The sequence below is a fragment of the Grus americana genome, chromosome 3 (genome assembly GCF_028858705.1).
Source record: "Grus americana isolate bGruAme1 chromosome 3, bGruAme1.mat, whole genome shotgun sequence".
Lineage (NCBI taxonomy): Eukaryota > Metazoa > Chordata > Aves > Gruiformes > Gruidae > Grus > Grus americana.
The window spans coordinates 39,177,569-39,191,451 of NC_072854.1; the positions used below are offsets into that span (position 1 = coordinate 39,177,569).

Sequence of the window (13,883 nt, forward strand, 5' to 3'; positions counted from 1 at the left end):
GAGTTCAGAGCTAGCAAGGACAGGACAGATCAGCGCGCTAAGGTGGTATTGCAAACATCTGGGAAAAGCTTAGCTGCTGAGCCCGCAGCGCCGGGCTCCTCTGTGCGCTTGGGTGAGGAAGGGATTTTCCTCTCCATCGGATTGGTGGGAACTCTAGATATACTTTATCTTTTTCTGTTCTTCATGGTACTGGTTTGCCTACTGGAATAATATGGACATATCCTGCCTAGTCATGTCTTCACAGTACAGAGACCTGGCTAATTTTGTTCCCTGCCTGCAGTAATCTCTTGAAGGTTGAAGTGTGTCAGTGTTTGAACAAGACACATGCAGTTATCTACATGGAGCACCCATGAGAACAAAGTGAGTTATTGTGTGGTTTCTTCTGCCGTATGTTTTATGGAAACAAGAAAGCTACAGCTAAGGCATGATTAAGAATTGAAGGATACATTTTTTAATCAAAGGTTGGGGCTACCAAATGTTCGGTGTTTTTTTAGGGTTGGGGTTTGGGTTTTTTTTTTTTTTTTTTGACATAGCCTTTTTCTCTGTCCTTGGAGTTCAGGGGACTATTTAGTGAAAGGATGGTTTGGCCAGAGACTGGAATTTGAGATGTTATCTGTGAGGACAGGCAGATGGAGGCTGGTTGTGCTGGGTGTTGGCTGTAGGTTCTGTGTGAGTGATAGGGAGGTGAGGACATGGGCCTGAAATGTTGAGGGTTTTGGAAGGCCTAGGGAAAGAACCTAAAGCAACAACTACATGTGATGTGCTAAATTATGAGGCCAGCAGAGAGAAGTCAGAAAAAGGGGAATGACTGGGGGGCATGGGAGGGAGCAGAGGATTGTAAGGACATGCAGGAGTCGTGTAATCAGAGATAATCTGATGCAATGTCTGCAGCCAGGTGGGGATAGATGGGGGAGGACTGAGGAAGCTTTGGGCTGAAGGATTTCAAGGTCTTGAAGTCCCTCAGGGCTTTTGGGAAAGGAATGGAAGTTAAGAACTTGGGTTTCATGCTGTACTCTGTGGACAGCCATGGAGCATTTGTCCCTCTGGGAACTACTAGGAAAGGCCCTCTTTAGGGGATACAGCCACATGCAGAAAATGGGGATACAGACACATGCAGAAAATCTTTTCCCTTCCCCCAGCATCTACCATGCGCTTTGTGCACATGACAACTGCTGCATCCTCCTCACTATATTCAGAAATGCTATAAGCTTATCCAGGTGGGACTACCTTCCGCAAAAGGTTGAGTGGATCCAGACTCTGTCAGTCTTCAGGAAACACTGGAAGCTAAAATTAGAATTTAGACTCTTCTGTCTATTCCCAAACTTACACCAAAGCCTACACTTTAATAAAAAATAGTTGTCAAACAGATACAGCAATTCCTGAAGACTTGTTTGGATGATATTTCTGCTGTTAGAAAACAAGGAAACATGTCCTGAACAGTGAATGAATCTACAGAAACTGTAGCTCTTAATTTTTGTGTCATTGTGGCTACAATGATATTTTTCTGGTTTAGTCACAGCCATTTTTTCCCCTGTCTCACTCTCATCACTTCTTGCTAACTTCTCTTTCCACAACATCCCACATTTTGTCATCTCATTCAGAGTATCCAAGATCTGATCATCTTCTCTCTATTGTAGAAACTTCTACCTTACCTCCTTTCTTGCATATAAAAATACAATCTCAAGAACTGATCTAGCTTGTTATCAAGGTGGATACATCCCATCCTGCTTTGTTTCTAAGTTAATTCTGCATTAAAATCTGTACAATGTAGGTCTTGTTCTGCTAATACAGACCATCATCTTCAGCCAGTCACTGCTTGGTCATATCTGATTGCTTTTCTTCACCTTCTCATTTACATACACGCACTTCTCAGTGTATTTCAGTATGAGGAAAAGTCTGCTTTCAACTTCTCCACTATGTATTCTTCTTCACATGCCTTCCATGGGATCCATCAACTTCAGTCCATTGTAAATTACGCTGTTTTTATTTTTGCCAGCACAAGCTCAAGCTAGAGCGACTAGTAATATTTCCCTCTGATGGCTACATTTTGTGTTATTGATTTATATTGCTTTACTTGCCTGTTGGTATTGCAGCTAACTCTTCATGCCAAGCACATGATCCTCTCTGGGTAAACAAGTAGTCCCACAATACACAAGGGAACTCGAAGCCCTCATTAAAAAAAAATGAAATCGTAGTTTTCAAAAGAATGAACCCAACTAATTAAGTCCTGCAAAATTCAATTTTCTGAGCAAAGTTCTTCAGCCTATTCATTTTTTAAAATCACAGTACTTTATGTTATAAAATGTCTTAAGTCTTTGAATTTTCCCTTTGGCCACCATTAGGTCATATTTCAAATTCATGGCACTCTTATTTAAGTCTTCAATAAGTTAAATTGTTATTAGGCATATTTTGAGTCTGTAATACTTTCTCCAAGTATACAATGAACATAAATCAAATATTCATCATATAATCATGATTCAAATATATAATGTTCTAGATGTGTTTAGGACAAATGTAGTTAACTTTAACTAAGGGAGTTGTGGGATTAGAAGTGAGAAGTAACAGGTGGCAAATCAGCAATTTTTTAAATCAGTTTTATCAGAATCTCACAGAAATCATCATGTTTAAGTTTTATTTCCTTGCTTTTTCACTTAACATTTTTTCCCCCACACATCTTTGGTCATCGGCCTATTTGTCCTCATCTTTTCTTCTCCCTCATGTGTCCTTCTGCAAAGTATCACCATGACCCCTCTACCAGTGAAATGTCCTTACATCTAGTGAAATAGATGACAATGCCCTGGGATGCAATATAATGTCTTGAAAAGTTCACAGTAGAATTGGATTTGTGCCACAACTATGACTGTTATTTCACTGTCAGCCCCAAAGAAAAACTAAATTCAAATTAAAGAACAGAACAGAAACAAGCATTCCAATAATTTTAGTCTGCTTTGGCTCCTCTGCCCATTGCTTACCATTTTTATCAGTGATTTGGTGATCAGCGTGTGCTGGTGTACACAAAAGCCAAATAAATGGGGACTATATGTACATATTTTTCATATGGTAGTGTCTTTTTGGGTGAAAAATTCAACTAGTATACTTGGTACCATTCCTTAAGTTGCCATATGTCATCCATCAAATGCATATGAGGATTTGTGTTCCTGGCCTATTGCATGTTTCAAGAAGTTTGTTTTCCTGACCAGTCTTGTTCAGCAACATCCTACTCTGAAAGGTCTAGAAACCTGTAGCAGATGTAGCTGGATGGTTGCCTAATGATAGCAAATACTTGAACTATTCATCTCTGATGAACCTTGTTTGGTTCCCATGACACTGATTGGTCCTAGCAGTGCACCTCAATGGTGAAGAACTAATTGGGGACAGAGGGAGATGTGACACTAATGAAGCAGCTTCTCTTACCTAAGGCGATGTTACGTGTGCATTCACTATCACTCTATTCATGCAGGGGTTTCCCAAGTGAAGGCAGACATATTTCAGTTGTCCTTCCTACACAGAGAGAAGGGATAGCCCTGGTTTGTAACCACAATGCATGGGAACTCTGCATCTCCAAGGATGCCAGGGATATATGTTCCCGCTTAAATAGTACTTCTCCCCCTCCACCGCAGCTGTATCCTGTATGATATCTACATGAGTCAGTGCAAAGCCACTGCCATCATCACTGGAACAGTATGTAGAGAAAAAAAGAAATCCTTTATATCCCATCAATTCAGATTTGACCATAAGGGGTTATTCCTATTGCTTTTTCTGCGTCTAACGTAAGTACCACAGCTACCACCACAAGTGAACAAACACACCAGCAGCACTTGGAGCAGAGGAAAAAAGATGGCTGTACTCCAAAGGACACATTTCCAGCAAACACACCCAGCTGAGAGCATTCAAAACCATCTGGAAGGTCTGGTTAGTGTTCGGATCACCTCACAGGGTGTCACGTGTGGCTTCTTCACTGCGTACAATAGTAGCGACACATCCAAAGTGCTCAGGGATTCAAGTCCCATTTCTACCATGCCACTTACTGTCTTAATTCACATGGAGTTTCTTTGATCAGGTCAAGTATGGCAGGTACAAGAGGTTTCCATCCACTTCATTCTGCAAAATTATGAATTTCTTTTTTCCAGAATCCAGCAGGATGAAGACTTGTCTCTTCAGATTTTCCTTCCTGGTGCTGGGGAGCTGAGACTGCTCACTTGTGCTTTCAAGAACAGAGCAAAAGGACAGAGTAGGTGGAAGCCATCTGCACCAGTGGGAGCATTCAGGCTTCATGCAGATAGAGCAGGACTAAAATGCACACAGAATAACAAATGTCTCTTCTCCACTCTGCTTCTGTTCCACACATCCATCACCCAGCCCTTTTAATCTCACATCCATGAGGATACATGAAAGGATGCAGAGACATAGCACAAATAGTGTGAACTTGGGGACAAGGAATGAAATGGGACCTCCATTGGCTCACATGCACCTTCCTTTTCCTCCAGCTCTGTAATCCTGAGTCTTGGTCTGGTGTTTGTGTGCTTAAAAGCTACATGAAACTGGGAGGGCTGGAAAGCTGTGAAAGCATTCTGAGTATTTAATCTCTCTGTTCTCTGCAAGCACCCTTCACCCGTGCTTACTTATAGGGAAGATAAGAATGTTCTTTGCTTGATTTCACCTGTCAAGGAGCTTCAGGATCCTGGCTTGTATACACAGACTTATATTACATCAGAATTTAGCCTGCTATGTATTTAAATGCATTCATATAGATGTACACATATAATACTATATGTACACCCCCAAGTATATAGCCACTGTACATTAAATATGTGCTGAACATATCTTTAATGGACATTTATTTTGAATGTTTGATAAAGAAAATCAAATTACCCAATTTCTGCACCAGAAAGGAGAAAAAAAAAAAAAGGCAGACAGAACAGGCAAGTTGGCTATACTAACCTAAGAAAAAGCTGTAATACTCCCCTAGATTTCAAGGCCAGATGGAACCAGTTGTGATCCACCAGGTTAATTTCCTGGGAAAAGTAAACATCATGCTTATAACTCCAGGTCAAACTATTGCATATGAACACAACAAAGCAGGAGGAGCATTCCTTGCATTGCCGGGAGGCAGGAGATAGACTCATCTGAGGTGAGCCATGGAGAAGAGGTTATAAAAGCCCACATGATAACTGTGTTACTCAGAAAACAAGCAGAACCATATCAGCTGGCTGAGGTTTGCTCTGTACATGCTCCAAACTCCAAATGACCAGCATAGGAGCAACCAGCACATCTTAAAACCACCTTTCCCTACAATGCTATGGGTATAGCTCCCTGGATAAGCTAAGTAGGAAAAGGCAAAAGTATGTCGGATTATGGTGGGGACTTTGAGAAATTCAAGCTTAATGAGATAAAGACAGATCCAGTGAAGAAACTGAGAAGAAGGAAAACAACCCAGAGTTTGGAAAAGGTAATGGTAGATAATCTATTTTCATTCTGCTTGAGAAAAGTGATGATGCTATGGGCTAGATTAAAGCATGGAGGTTACAGGCTTATACTGGAGCCCCCAGTTATTGGAGTACCTAGAGATGGACTTTAACTGTCTTGTAATGGCCAGTAAAGTACCTTCAGCTTTAGGGGACTCTAAGCTGCGAGAGGAGGTGGAGGCCATGTGCCTGTTGGGGAGCACAAAGGGTGGCAGAGAGACGCAGACCAGGGCAATGCTGGGCTTGCCCACTCCTGCACTGGCAGGATGTCAAGGAGATACCTTACTCCAGGGCTGCGTGTAAGGTATCTCACCACCCCACTCACAGCACCCAGGTGCAGAGTCTGGCTATGGGACACATCTGGGAGCCATCTCTGACACATGCTTTTCTGCATGCTGGCATCTGTGCAGTGTGGTGCTGGTACCAGGCTGGGGTGAGTGCAGGGCACCACCTCTCCATGCCCAAAAACTTTCTTGTGATGCCATCAGGTTGGGCAGCACTCATGGTAAAGGCAATAAAAACTGTGGGTATATTTTCTTGCTGGGCATATGTGGTAAGTAGGTATTAACCCAACTTAGACGTGGATGAAATTTGGTGATCTGAGCTTACCTTCAACTATGTCCCAGGAACAGATGGCACATCTATGAGGCTTTCTTCTTGCCTCCTCTGCAAAATCACATGCCTTGGCCATCCTGAAATGGTGTTTTCAGTTGTTTTGGGGAGGAAGGATGAAAGGATGAATAACTGTAACTCATACCTGGGTAACACCTGAAAAAGTGACCTTCGATCGCTAAAGAGAAAAAACACTATATCTTTGGTGCACCTAAGCAAGACCATTTCCAGCAAAGCCAGCAACTACCATTTATGCCACAGATTTTTTTTTTTTTCTTCTGAGAAAACTCCAAGTTTCATCTCTAAGTGCCAGCAGTCCATGTCTAAATATTGCTTATGCAAAGACCAAACATAGGGTAAGCTGAGGATAAATATTCCATGTACAGGGAATAGGAGGAGTTTATGGGTTTTTTTAGTAATAGTTCATTAAGAGAAAGTAAAGTACAAGAAGAGTATGTTATACAGCAGACAGGGAATTGGAAGTGAGGTAAGTGAAAGGCACGTGATAATTTCAATTTACTGCCTCATTCTGCAGAGTTCCACATGGATGTCATCAGCATGTATGGATAACTTAGGCTATGGATGTGCTAATGATGGTTTATGGCATCCCTGCCTGTTCGTCCTCTCTTGCCTGTAACGTCTCCCTGCTTTCAGACTATGCTGACAAAACGGCTCTTGCAGCAACACAGTGACCCTGATCAGGCGAGCGGTCTGGATTTGCAAAATGCCTTCTCTCCCTTAAAAAAAAAAAAAAAATTTTTTTCTTAAAGCCATTTTCCTGACCTGTTTCACAGCTTTTCCACACAAACAGCTGTTGTGGCAGAGCCGCAGGGGCATTGTGCTGCAGCCTAGAGACCGGGAGAAGAGCAGGAGAATGGAGTGAGATGCAGAAATACCTCCGGCCATTATTGCCACCAGGGACAGGACATTGCAGAGCCACAGCCTTATGTTCTGCTTCTAGCTTGGCTCACACTCACGGCAGGACTCTGGGAAAGTCACTTGGCATCCCTGCACCTCAGTACCTTGATTTCTTACATTGTGAAACGGAGTCATCGATGGTTACCCAAGCTGGTGAAGATCTGAGCCACATGTGAAGTGTTCTCCGTGAATGTGTGTAGTATATGCTATATAGCACACATGTGCTCTTACAAACATACGTGCCCATACAATCCCTTTCCTATGGACATTTTTTGTGTCAGAAATAGGCTTACGGCCAGAAGCAAACAGGACTACTTCTCTGGGAATATTGTGCAGTTGCTAATTTCACTACCGGAACTGTGTTGCTGCACAATCTGGCCTCCTTCCACAACTGCCTCTACTGAAAATAAAGGGGACTGATGAGCCTATGGATAATGGTAAACATATGGAATGCAGGCAGTCCTATACATTAAAAGCCAGAACACATTAAAAGGTATTTTAGTTGTTGGCAGCATAAGATCAGTGTAGGAAACATCATCTAACAGAGAAATCTCATACCAATAAGTTTTATAGCTTGACAGCATTTGGCATTTTTCTTAACAAAAAATAAAATAAAAATGACTAATTCAAAGCAAGGGCCAAACTGTTAAGTTTCAAATTAGTTTGTCATAACTGCAAAAATACTGGATCTTTGGTTTTGTTTATGTTGGAAAGTGCTTTCATTTCAGACTAGGTCACTTGATTTTCTTTTGAGTGTACATGAGACCTTTGACTCCTCGGAGGACACAGGAGACGAATTGAGTAATGTGATGTCATTGCCTTGCAGAGTTCTCATAACACTAAATATATTAGTCACTTGCCTTGCCAGTACGAAGAGGGTAAAAAAGAAATCCAGCAAGATGATGGTATTATGTAGATGGACAACAGTAATAGTTCCCTGTGATATATGCTACTTTCTCTCCATCATTTCTGCCACTTTTTGTGAAGCCTGCGAAGGCCGTATTTCAGCTAGGTGATATTTCTCATCTGAACATTTGTCTTGTCCTTGCTGTTTACATTTACTATGCAAAATCACTGAAATTTTGTACTCAGTTGCAATTTACATCCATTAAGTTAAGTAGCTTAAAAGCTTGACTTTTACTGTTTACCAGGACTGGAGATTATTCAGTCTCAGGTGTGTGTGTGTATATATATATATGTGTATATATATATATACACACGACAGGCTATATATTTGGGAAGAACGTGTTGTTAGTTGCTGTTGGGTTTTCTCTTGGTGAGTGGGGGAGGTATGAATGAAAGTATGGTTATACTTAGCAAATACCTGTTCACACAGTGACATGACCATCCTTTTTTTTTACAAGGAGCAGGGAAAGCTGCATGATTTCTGTTTCTCCTTATAAAGTGTAAGTGTCAGATCCTTGCTCCAGTGAAACGCAATGTTGGATTCCATACAGGCTCCATGTTGTTCACACCATATACTTATCTGTTGGGTAATGACAGCATATTCTCACATGGGATGGCAATAAATATAAAGATGCATAATTTTCCTCTCTAAGTTTTCATAACTAGCATTCAGAAAAAAGAGAATTTTTCCATACTGACATTGGGATTACTTCAGGCAGGTTTTGTGAGTGACTTTTGCTCCTGCTTTTAATGCCACTGATTTTCTTGTGCAAGAGTTATTTTCAGTTTTATCACATGGAGATTGTAGAAAGTGTGCTGGGATTCTTCTGCTAGTACAGAAAATACTTTTAAAAACTCAGAGATTTATCACAATGTGTGGACCACTAAAGACATTATCTTAAAGTATAATTAGCCATTTGCTAATTCTAAAAGCAATTCAATATGTCAGGATTTTTTTAGGGATGCTTGAGGGAAAGAAACCAGGCATGCAAACTCTCGTCCAGTGAATAAATTATGGTTATAAGATCCCAGTTTCTGACAGGCTTAAAAGTTAAATAAAAGGTTGGTCAACCCTTCTCAAAATCTCTAGCATATAAATCAGCTTCAAGCACTACTTGGGTTTTACTAAGTGACTAGTGGAAAAATACCTTCCAAAAAATTCCTACCATTGAAAGTCTCATACCAACTCTTTCAGTACTTCAGTGTCTGTGCTTAAGTGAGAAGTGGCATGGTTTAACCCAACTATGACTGCACTCAGAGGTATGTGTTGTTCAGAACAGCCAATTCTTAGAGACTTAAACCAATGAGGCATTAACTCCTTCAGCTGGAGTTAGTGGCCTCCTCCACCCAAAACTAGAAAGCAAAACAAGCGTCCCCACCCTTATAGCCCTCCTGTCCAAAGGTGAAGTCATGCAAACAACTTTATGTGTTCATGAGAAAGATAATGCCCATAAGTAATTGGTCATGAAACAGATGGGATTAGATTAAAGCAGAAAGTGGGAAGTTCTGTATCCCCCAGGACCAACCAACTCCTCCTCCCTTTCTGCAAATCCTAAAATCTCATTCTTTTTTTAACAATAATTGTCTTCATTGTAGCCTGCTTAGTCTACATAGCCCTTATATGTTTTACACGCCGTGTTGTTAAGTCTTTCCAAAATAAAACAGTGGGTTGACAGAAAGGCATTAACATAGAGCCAATGATTTTGTATAGTCTGTAAAGTGATGTCAATGTTTGTGCTGAACAGTGCCAGCTCTCTCGGACTCTCCCCGTATGTCAGATGGCCCCAGTATCAACCCTTAGTGTACACCACTAGTGAATGGCCCCCAACTGGACTCTGTGCCACTGTTCACCAGCCCCTTGAGCTAGTCAGTTCAGACAGTTTTTAATCCACCTCACTGTCGACTTAAACAGGCTGTACTTCATCCTCCCTGTCAGTGAGAATATTATGAAAGACAACGTCAAAAGCCTTTTTATAATCAAGATAAATGACATTCACTGCTCTCTCCTTGTCCATCAAATCATCATAGAAGGCGGTCAGATTTGTCCATTGTGTATCTACGCTGACTATTCCAAATAACCTTGTTGTCCTTAATATCTCTGGAAACATTTCCAGGATTATTTGCTCCATCCTTTCCTTGGGATACAGGTGAGGCTGACTGGCCTTACTGCCCAGGTCCTCTTTTTTTTGCCTTTCTTGAAGATACCAGTGACATATACTTTATTCCATTCCTCAGAAACCTCTCCCATTTTCTATAATTGTTCAATGATGATCAAGAGTAGCCTCACAATGACATTGGCCAGCTCCCTCAGCACTCCCGTGTGTATTCCATTGAGTACCATGGATTTGTCTATGTCCAATTTGTTCATTAATCTGATCTTCCTCTACTGAGGAGGGTCCTCTTACTCATCTGGAAATTTATCCCTTAAAAATGCCCTATCTGAGATCACAGAATATGGGCCCAGGCCTTCGACTAGTATTTTAAATTAAGTTATTCAATTCTTGTTCAAGGAAGGAACATAAGAACATGCAACTATACGATGCATAGTATGTGCTACAATCTACTGATTTTCATGCTATGAAAAGGCTAAAAAGAGATAGCAATGTCTACCTCCGCCTTGTGCATGAACATAGTTGAGCACAAGGCTCTGCTTTGCTGCCCAGCATCTCCCTTTGTTCTTTTCAGCTATCCATCTTGAGCTGAGGTGCTTTCCAAGGAAGTTTATGCTTGCGGTCCAGGCTTAAATTGCAGAGCCAGCTGTGGAAAGTCAGCCTTGAACCTTACCAATTTCTTCCTGCCATTCTGTTCTCAGACGTAATTTGATGTTATTATGAGGTGTGATGTTCTCTGGGAGATCACAGGGAACACTGTTGGCTAGTTTCACTCTAGCCCGCAGGCTAATACCTCCTTGTGAATCTTCCCTGGCATGTGATCTTTTTCATTAACACTAGCGTGGTACAGCTATCAGATATCCATCCTCCAAGATTATTGTTAGGCTAACAAGGGATAGGTGCCGTGAGCAGAGGAAATGCTTCAGAGACATTTGGCCCAGGTCCAGGCAGTTATTTAGGCTTCTTAACTCCCACAGAAGTCAAGCAGGAGTTAGGAATATAGGTATCTCTAACTCTGGTGTCCCAGTGCATCAAAGGGCTAGCTCTCAAAGGTCCTATAGCGTTGGTGCCCTTCCTGCTTGCCTGCTGCTAGATTCAGAAATAACCAGTATTGGCAGAGGAACTTGTTCCAGCCCATTGGCTTTGACCTACCTGTAGTGAGCCACATAGCTATGAACTGCAGATGAATCACTGAGATTGCTAAGTAATGAAATCACTGACCTTAAAGAGAGGCTCCAGATGGCTCAGAAAGCAAATGGCCCATTTCAGGTTGCCAGGAGCACATCATCCAGGTGCCCTGTTCCATATGTTGCTGGTTCCCAGTTGAATGCCAAGCCTGATTCTTCACTCCTGATTAAATCCCTGCAGAATCAGCCAAAGCTATTAAAAGGGCTGTTTCATTCATATTTTCTACTATATTAAATTGGCCGAGTGTAGGAGTGATTCATCTTCCACTTAAACACGCTCATCCCTCTGCAGTTCATCTAGAAAAAGGTATAGTATGAATGAAGGAAAGTGCCTCCAAGGATAAGATGGTTTTGTTGGGCTGATGGGACTCCTGGACCTGAGTTCTGTGCAGCCTGAGAGCAGGGCAGGGGAGCAGTCCGGCTTGCAGACCACTGCAATATTTGGCTGCCCAGACTGCATGTACTCCGTTCAGCATTTCCCAGACTCCCTTTCTGGAGTCGTGTTTGTGGGCTGCACTAGAACATTTTCTAATTCAGTATAGCAAAACAGCAGATGTGAGAGGTTGTACAACAGTCTGTGGACCACAATCTTTGCTCAAGTATTACAAATGCTGACAGTCTGAACCAATTCCAGTGGCAATTTGGAAAAAATAATGATTTCTGTGTACATTATTTAGGTCATTATTTATCAGATTTACACAGTTCTATCAATGGAGGAAAAAAAAAAGTCATTATGGTGAAAAATGCTATAAAGGCTCCTCAGTTCAATCATTTGACTTTTGTTCATTTTGTTAGCTTTTAACTGTGTTTTACTGCATATTTCCATGGTGACAGAAAAGCGTTTTATCTTCTCATTCCTAAAGCAAAACCAGGAACTACATCCCCTAATGTGTTTTGTTTGGGTGATGGGATAGGGATCACCAGCCAATTTTTGGTTGAGGAGGTCATGGGCCAGCTTTGTTGCACAACTATACATTTAAATTCAGAGTTATTCTGCTGAGGTCTGTGGCATTTCACCACTGTAATAATGCAAAATTTGACCTCTTGTGTCCTCTTCGCAGGACATGGTGAAAGCGGTCCACTCCCTGGTCTTCAGTATAAGTCCCTTTTTGACCCAAGAGGAGGACACATGCATAAGGATCCTGTGACTCAAGAGCTCTCCTCCATCTCTGACTCCTGCATGGCCAAGAAGGTGAGCACTACTAAGGGAGACAACTGCCAAGGGGAATTACAGTTTATATCATGGAGGAATCTAAGCTCATGGCTAAAAGCAGTGCTACTAGAGAAAAAGCCTGTCTTCCAAAGTATTAGGTGAAGAGGAGTAAAGTACGAGGTGGAGAGGAGTGTCTGACTTACAGAAAATAAAAAAGGCTCAAATGCCCATGATCAGCAAGACAACAACCAGACAGCAGCTTTATACCCATGCCAGTTATTTTATTTTGGACCAACACTCTTCTTGCATGAGGCAGCTGTAGAGAATCAAGAGAAAGAAGAAAGTTTCCTTAGAAAGGAGCAAGTTTTTTTCTGAGGAGTCCTGGCTCTCCCAAAGGTGAAAGCTGTGGCCATAGACTTAGAAAGTCAAAGCTGGGAAATACAGTAAGAGTTGGGTGAGGGCTCTCCCAAAAGCCTCCTATATGACTCTGGAGAGAATATCCATGTCCTGAATCAAGACCGGATGGAAAAATTAATCTTGACTGTGCGCATGCATTCCAGACACTTAAACAGGGGCTCCAAGCACAAGGATAATATTATCCTGCTGGGAGTTTCCTACTTAAATTAGGTCCTTCAAACTCCAGCTCAGTTTTCTTCAGCCATGATATGAGTTTGAAGACCAGAATCCAAGGCCCTCCCTTTAAAGGGGCTAGTGGAGATGTATTCAAAGAATGAGCTGCCAGAGAGAGTATTTCAAACTGATATAAAAAAATCACCTTAGTCTTTTAAGGCAGAGGTTGGGTTTCAGTCTATTCCCACATTTTACTGTTTTTCATAGGTATTCTGGCCTGCCCCTGCACCCATTAGCAGTACTCCAATGAACGTTTTTTCTGTTGTGCCAGCATTTATGATCATGGATTGAAGCTTTCTTCCTATCAGTTAATGCATAAAGACATAATTAATGAGAGTTTGGGTATTAATCCTGCTGAAAAAAAATGGAGAATCATCTCATGAGCAGTTGCAAAGTAGAATGTATTTCCTCTTCTCCCATATTCAAGAGGAAAAAGTAGAAGACAGAAAAAAAAGCCCACATTTTCAGATAGGTCTGTCCATCTCACAATGGAGTGTTTAGGAGGAAACATAACTATGGAAGGGCCTGGGTTTTAAGAGGCTTGCATGAAAGCTGGCAATATTGGAAATTGATACAGGTTTAGAGGTAGTACACAGCTATGAATGAAAAGTAAAAATGTTGAGACTTTTATCAAGTTAACATGAATTAAATATTCTTAGTTTTCCAAATTATTAGTCTGTTCCCTTCTGTGGGATGTTTACTGGAAATAGATATCAGTTCTTTCTAAGAAATACCCTCTAACAAACTGCTAAGGCAGACATCATCTAGAAAAAATTTTTGGGTGATTTTTGTCTTATCCTTGGATAGAGAATGAATGCTGTGGTTGTTTAAAAATAATCTCAAAATAAATAAGTTGTTGTATGGGAAAAGGTTCTCATGTCAATGCTTGTTTCCAGGCCAA

At 41.3% G+C, this 13,883-nt stretch overlaps 1 long non-coding RNA gene across 1 annotated transcript in view; it reads left to right on the plus strand.

Annotated features, from left to right (window-relative positions):
• Nucleotides 1-5,209: 5,209 nt before the first annotated feature.
• Nucleotides 5,210-13,883, plus strand: part of LOC129204923 (uncharacterized) — a 33,454-nt gene continuing 24,780 nt past the window's right edge. The window contains exons 1-2 of the long non-coding RNA XR_008576536.1: nucleotides 5,210-5,449; nucleotides 12,261-12,391. This is a non-coding gene — a long non-coding RNA (uncharacterized LOC129204923). The remainder of the gene's footprint in view (nucleotides 5,450-12,260; nucleotides 12,392-13,883) is intronic.